This window comes from Lathyrus oleraceus, chromosome 5, assembly GCF_024323335.1.
Source record: "Lathyrus oleraceus cultivar Zhongwan6 chromosome 5, CAAS_Psat_ZW6_1.0, whole genome shotgun sequence".
Taxonomy (NCBI): Eukaryota; Viridiplantae; Streptophyta; class Magnoliopsida; order Fabales; family Fabaceae; genus Lathyrus; species Lathyrus oleraceus.
Genome location: NC_066583.1, coordinates 327,674,937 through 327,683,502, shown reverse-complemented (window position 1 = coordinate 327,683,502; position 8,566 = coordinate 327,674,937).

Genomic DNA, 8,566 nt, shown 5'->3' with positions numbered 1-8,566 from the left:
GGCTTCAACACAAGACTTGATATTCACTGATATCAAGGAAAGCGAGGCCATTTACCGATGGCGGCTTCAACACAAGACTTGATATTCACTGATATCAAGGAAAGCGAGGCCATTTACCGATGGCGGCTTCAACACAAGACTTGATATTCACTGATATCAAGGAAAGCGAGGCCATTTACCGATGGCGGCTTCAACACAAGACTTGATATTCACTGATATCAAGGAAAGCGAGGCCATTTACCGATGGCGGCTTCAACACAAGACTTGATATTCACTGATATCAAGGAAAGCGAGGCCATTTACCGATGGCGGCTTCAACACAAGACTTGATATTCACTGATATCAAGGAAAGCGAGGCCATTTACCGATGGCGGCTTCAACACAAGACTTGATATTCACTGATATCAAGGAAAGCGAGGCCATTTACCGATGGCGGCTTCAACACAAGACTTGATATTCACTGATATCAAGGAAAGCGAGGCCATTTACCGATGGCGGCTTCAACACAAGACTTGATATTCACTGATATCAAGGAAAGCGAGGCCATTTACCGATGGCGGCTTCAACACAAGACTTGATATTCACTGATATCAAGGAAAGCGAGGCCATTTACCGATGGCGGCTTCAACACAAGACTTGATATTCACTGATATCAAGGAAAGCGAGGCCATTTACCGATGGCGGCTTCAACACAAGACTTGATATTCACTGATATCAAGGAAAGCGAGGCCATTTACCGATGGCGGCTTCAACACAAGACTTGATATTCACTGATATCAAGGAAAGCGAGGCCATTTACCGATGGCGGCTTCAACACAAGACTTGATATTCACTGATATCAAGGAAAGCGAGGCCATTTACCGATGGCGGCTTCAACACAAGACTTGATATTCACTGATATCAAGGAAAGCGAGGCCATTTACCGATGGCGGCTTCAACACAAGACTTGATATTCACTGATATCAAGGAAAGCGAGGCCATTTACCGATGGCGGCTTCAACACAAGACTTGATATTCACTGATATCAAGGAAAGCGAGGCCATTTACCGATGGCGGCTTCAACACAAGACTTGATATTCACTGATATCAAGGAAAGCGAGGCCATTTACCGATGGCGGCTTCAACACAAGACTTGATATTCACTGATATCAAGGAAAGCGAGGCCATTTACCGATGGCGGCTTCAACACAAGACTTGATATTCACTGATATCAAGGAAAGCGAGGCCATTTACCGATGGCGGCTTCAACACAAGACTTGATATTCACTGATATCAAGGAAAGCGAGGCCATTTACCGATGGCGGCTTCAACACAAGACTTGATATTCACTGATATCAAGGAAAGCGAGGCCATTTACCGATGGCGGCTTCAACACAAGACTTGATATTCACTGATATCAAGGAAAGCGAGGCCATTTACCGATGGCGGCTTCAACACAAGACTTGATATTCACTGATATCAAGGAAAGCGAGGCCATTTACCGATGGCGGCTTCAACACAAGACTTGATATTCACTGATATCAAGGAAAGCGAGGCCATTTACCGATGGCGGCTTCAACACAAGACTTGATATTCACTGATATCAAGGAAAGCGAGGCCATTTACCGATGGCGGCTTCAACACAAGACTTGATATTCACTGATATCAAGGAAAGCGAGGCCATTTACCGATGGCGGCTTCAACACAAGACTTGATATTCACTGATATCAAGGAAAGCGAGGCCATTTACCGATGGCGGCTTCAACACAAGACTTGATATTCACTGATATCAAGGAAAGCGAGGCCATTTACCGATGGCGGCTTCAACACAAGACTTGATATTCACTGATATCAAGGAAAGCGAGGCCATTTACCGATGGCGGCTTCAACACAAGACTTGATATTCACTGATATCAAGGAAAGCGAGGCCATTTACCGATGGCGGCTTCAACACAAGACTTGATATTCACTGATATCAAGGAAAGCGAGGCCATTTACCGATGGCGGCTTCAACACAAGACTTGATATTCACTGATATCAAGGAAAGCGAGGCCATTTACCGATGGCGGCTTCAACACAAGACTTGATATTCACTGATATCAAGGAAAGCGAGGCCATTTACCGATGGCGGCTTCAACACAAGACTTGATATTCACTGATATCAAGGAAAGCGAGGCCATTTACCGATGGCGGCTTCAACACAAGACTTGATATTCACTGATATCAAGGAAAGCGAGGCCATTTACCGATGGCGGCTTCAACACAAGACTTGATATTCACTGATATCAAGGAAAGCGAGGCCATTTACCGATGGCGGCTTCAACACAAGACTTGATATTCACTGATATCAAGGAAAGCGAGGCCATTTACCGATGGCGGCTTCAACACAAGACTTGATATTCACTGATATCAAGGAAAGCGAGGCCATTTACCGATGGCGGCTTCAACACAAGACTTGATATTCACTGATATCAAGGAAAGCGAGGCCATTTACCGATGGCGGCTTCAACACAAGACTTGATATTCACTGATATCAAGGAAAGCGAGGCCATTTACCGATGGCGGCTTCAACACAAGACTTGATATTCACTGATATCAAGGAAAGCGAGGCCATTTACCGATGGCGGCTTCAACACAAGACTTGATATTCACTGATATCAAGGAAAGCGAGGCCATTTACCGATGGCGGCTTCAACACAAGACTTGATATTCACTGATATCAAGGAAAGCGAGGCCATTTACCGATGGCGGCTTCAACACAAGACTTGATATTCACTGATATCAAGGAAAGCGAGGCCATTTACCGATGGCGGCTTCAACACAAGACTTGATATTCACTGATATCAAGGAAAGCGAGGCCATTTACCGATGGCGGCTTCAACACAAGACTTGATATTCACTGATATCAAGGAAAGCGAGGCCATTTACCGATGGCGGCTTCAACACAAGACTTGATATTCACTGATATCAAGGAAAGCGAGGCCATTTACCGATGGCGGCTTCAACACAAGACTTGATATTCACTGATATCAAGGAAAGCGAGGCCATTTACCGATGGCGGCTTCAACACAAGACTTGATATTCACTGATATCAAGGAAAGCGAGGCCATTTACCGATGGCGGCTTCAACACAAGACTTGATATTCACTGATATCAAGGAAAGCGAGGCCATTTACCGATGGCGGCTTCAACACAAGACTTGATATTCACTGATATCAAGGAAAGCGAGGCCATTTACCGATGGCGGCTTCAACACAAGACTTGATATTCACTGATATCAAGGAAAGCGAGGCCATTTACCGATGGCGGCTTCAACACAAGACTTGATATTCACTGATATCAAGGAAAGCGAGGCCATTTACCGATGGCGGCTTCAACACAAGACTTGATATTCACTGATATCAAGGAAAGCGAGGCCATTTACCGATGGCGGCTTCAACACAAGACTTGATATTCACTGATATCAAGGAAAGCGAGGCCATTTACCGATGGCGGCTTCAACACAAGACTTGATATTCACTGATATCAAGGAAAGCGAGGCCATTTACCGATGGCGGCTTCAACACAAGACTTGATATTCACTGATATCAAGGAAAGCGAGGCCATTTACCGATGGCGGCTTCAACACAAGACTTGATATTCACTGATATCAAGGAAAGCGAGGCCATTTACCGATGGCGGCTTCAACACAAGACTTGATATTCACTGATATCAAGGAAAGCGAGGCCATTTACCGATGGCGGCTTCAACACAAGACTTGATATTCACTGATATCAAGGAAAGCGAGGCCATTTACCGATGGCGGCTTCAACACAAGACTTGATATTCACTGATATCAAGGAAAGCGAGGCCATTTACCGATGGCGGCTTCAACACAAGACTTGATATTCACTGATATCAAGGAAAGCGAGGCCATTTACCGATGGCGGCTTCAACACAAGACTTGATATTCACTGATATCAAGGAAAGCGAGGCCATTTACCGATGGCGGCTTCAACACAAGACTTGATATTCACTGATATCAAGGAAAGCGAGGCCATTTACCGATGGCGGCTTCAACACAAGACTTGATATTCACTGATATCAAGGAAAGCGAGGCCATTTACCGATGGCGGCTTCAACACAAGACTTGATATTCACTGATATCAAGGAAAGCGAGGCCATTTACCGATGGCGGCTTCAACACAAGACTTGATATTCACTGATATCAAGGAAAGCGAGGCCATTTACCGATGGCGGCTTCAACACAAGACTTGATATTCACTGATATCAAGGAAAGCGAGGCCATTTACCGATGGCGGCTTCAACACAAGACTTGATATTCACTGATATCAAGGAAAGCGAGGCCATTTACCGATGGCGGCTTCAACACAAGACTTGATATTCACTGATATCAAGGAAAGCGAGGCCATTTACCGATGGCGGCTTCAACACAAGACTTGATATTCACTGATATCAAGGAAAGCGAGGCCATTTACCGATGGCGGCTTCAACACAAGACTTGATATTCACTGATATCAAGGAAAGCGAGGCCATTTACCGATGGCGGCTTCAACACAAGACTTGATATTCACTGATATCAAGGAAAGCGAGGCCATTTACCGATGGCGGCTTCAACACAAGACTTGATATTCACTGATATCAAGGAAAGCGAGGCCATTTACCGATGGCGGCTTCAACACAAGACTTGATATTCACTGATATCAAGGAAAGCGAGGCCATTTACCGATGGCGGCTTCAACACAAGACTTGATATTCACTGATATCAAGGAAAGCGAGGCCATTTACCGATGGCGGCTTCAACACAAGACTTGATATTCACTGATATCAAGGAAAGCGAGGCCATTTACCGATGGCGGCTTCAACACAAGACTTGATATTCACTGATATCAAGGAAAGCGAGGCCATTTACCGATGGCGGCTTCAACACAAGACTTGATATTCACTGATATCAAGGAAAGCGAGGCCATTTACCGATGGCGGCTTCAACACAAGACTTGATATTCACTGATATCAAGGAAAGCGAGGCCATTTACCGATGGCGGCTTCAACACAAGACTTGATATTCACTGATATCAAGGAAAGCGAGGCCATTTACCGATGGCGGCTTCAACACAAGACTTGATATTCACTGATATCAAGGAAAGCGAGGCCATTTACCGATGGCGGCTTCAACACAAGACTTGATATTCACTGATATCAAGGAAAGCGAGGCCATTTACCGATGGCGGCTTCAACACAAGACTTGATATTCACTGATATCAAGGAAAGCGAGGCCATTTACCGATGGCGGCTTCAACACAAGACTTGATATTCACTGATATCAAGGAAAGCGAGGCCATTTACCGATGGCGGCTTCAACACAAGACTTGATATTCACTGATATCAAGGAAAGCGAGGCCATTTACCGATGGCGGCTTCAACACAAGACTTGATATTCACTGATATCAAGGAAAGCGAGGCCATTTACCGATGGCGGCTTCAACACAAGACTTGATATTCACTGATATCAAGGAAAGCGAGGCCATTTACCGATGGCGGCTTCAACACAAGACTTGATATTCACTGATATCAAGGAAAGCGAGGCCATTTACCGATGGCGGCTTCAACACAAGACTTGATATTCACTGATATCAAGGAAAGCGAGGCCATTTACCGATGGCGGCTTCAACACAAGACTTGATATTCACTGATATCAAGGAAAGCGAGGCCATTTACCGATGGCGGCTTCAACACAAGACTTGATATTCACTGATATCAAGGAAAGCGAGGCCATTTACCGATGGCGGCTTCAACACAAGACTTGATATTCACTGATATCAAGGAAAGCGAGGCCATTTACCGATGGCGGCTTCAACACAAGACTTGATATTCACTGATATCAAGGAAAGCGAGGCCATTTACCGATGGCGGCTTCAACACAAGACTTGATATTCACTGATATCAAGGAAAGCGAGGCCATTTACCGATGGCGGCTTCAACACAAGACTTGATATTCACTGATATCAAGGAAAGCGAGGCCATTTACCGATGGCGGCTTCAACACAAGACTTGATATTCACTGATATCAAGGAAAGCGAGGCCATTTACCGATGGCGGCTTCAACACAAGACTTGATATTCACTGATATCAAGGAAAGCGAGGCCATTTACCGATGGCGGCTTCAACACAAGACTTGATATTCACTGATATCAAGGAAAGCGAGGCCATTTACCGATGGCGGCTTCAACACAAGACTTGATATTCACTGATATCAAGGAAAGCGAGGCCATTTACCGATGGCGGCTTCAACACAAGACTTGATATTCACTGATATCAAGGAAAGCGAGGCCATTTACCGATGGCGGCTTCAACACAAGACTTGATATTCACTGATATCAAGGAAAGCGAGGCCATTTACCGATGGCGGCTTCAACACAAGACTTGATATTCACTGATATCAAGGAAAGCGAGGCCATTTACCGATGGCGGCTTCAACACAAGACTTGATATTCACTGATATCAAGGAAAGCGAGGCCATTTACCGATGGCGGCTTCAACACAAGACTTGATATTCACTGATATCAAGGAAAGCGAGGCCATTTACCGATGGCGGCTTCAACACAAGACTTGATATTCACTGATATCAAGGAAAGCGAGGCCATTTACCGATGGCGGCTTCAACACAAGACTTGATATTCACTGATATCAAGGAAAGCGAGGCCATTTACCGATGGCGGCTTCAACACAAGACTTGATATTCACTGATATCAAGGAAAGCGAGGCCATTTACCGATGGCGGCTTCAACACAAGACTTGATATTCACTGATATCAAGGAAAGCGAGGCCATTTACCGATGGCGGCTTCAACACAAGACTTGATATTCACTGATATCAAGGAAAGCGAGGCCATTTACCGATGGCGGCTTCAACACAAGACTTGATATTCACTGATATCAAGGAAAGCGAGGCCATTTACCGATGGCGGCTTCAACACAAGACTTGATATTCACTGATATCAAGGAAAGCGAGGCCATTTACCGATGGCGGCTTCAACACAAGACTTGATATTCACTGATATCAAGGAAAGCGAGGCCATTTACCGATGGCGGCTTCAACACAAGACTTGATATTCACTGATATCAAGGAAAGCGAGGCCATTTACCGATGGCGGCTTCAACACAAGACTTGATATTCACTGATATCAAGGAAAGCGAGGCCATTTACCGATGGCGGCTTCAACACAAGACTTGATATTCACTGATATCAAGGAAAGCGAGGCCATTTACCGATGGCGGCTTCAACACAAGACTTGATATTCACTGATATCAAGGAAAGCGAGGCCATTTACCGATGGCGGCTTCAACACAAGACTTGATATTCACTGATATCAAGGAAAGCGAGGCCATTTACCGATGGCGGCTTCAACACAAGACTTGATATTCACTGATATCAAGGAAAGCGAGGCCATTTACCGATGGCGGCTTCAACACAAGACTTGATATTCACTGATATCAAGGAAAGCGAGGCCATTTACCGATGGCGGCTTCAACACAAGACTTGATATTCACTGATATCAAGGAAAGCGAGGCCATTTACCGATGGCGGCTTCAACACAAGACTTGATATTCACTGATATCAAGGAAAGCGAGGCCATTTACCGATGGCGGCTTCAACACAAGACTTGATATTCACTGATATCAAGGAAAGCGAGGCCATTTACCGATGGCGGCTTCAACACAAGACTTGATATTCACTGATATCAAGGAAAGCGAGGCCATTTACCGATGGCGGCTTCAACACAAGACTTGATATTCACTGATATCAAGGAAAGCGAGGCCATTTACCGATGGCGGCTTCAACACAAGACTTGATATTCACTGATATCAAGGAAAGCGAGGCCATTTACCGATGGCGGCTTCAACACAAGACTTGATATTCACTGATATCAAGGAAAGCGAGGCCATTTACCGATGGCGGCTTCAACACAAGACTTGATATTCACTGATATCAAGGAAAGCGAGGCCATTTACCGATGGCGGCTTCAACACAAGACTTGATATTCACTGATATCAAGGAAAGCGAGGCCATTTACCGATGGCGGCTTCAACACAAGACTTGATATTCACTGATATCAAGGAAAGCGAGGCCATTTACCGATGGCGGCTTCAACACAAGACTTGATATTCACTGATATCAAGGAAAGCGAGGCCATTTACCGATGGCGGCTTCAACACAAGACTTGATATTCACTGATATCAAGGAAAGCGAGGCCATTTACCGATGGCGGCTTCAACACAAGACTTGATATTCACTGATATCAAGGAAAGCGAGGCCATTTACCGATGGCGGCTTCAACACAAGACTTGATATTCACTGATATCAAGGAAAGCGAGGCCATTTACCGATGGCGGCTTCAACACAAGACTTGATATTCACTGATATCAAGGAAAGCGAGGCCATTTACCGATGGCGGCTTCAACACAAGACTTGATATTCACTGATATCAAGGAAAGCGAGGCCATTTACCGATGGCGGCTTCAACACAAGACTTGATATTCACTGATATCAAGGAAAGCGAGGCCATTTACCGATGGCGGCTTCAACA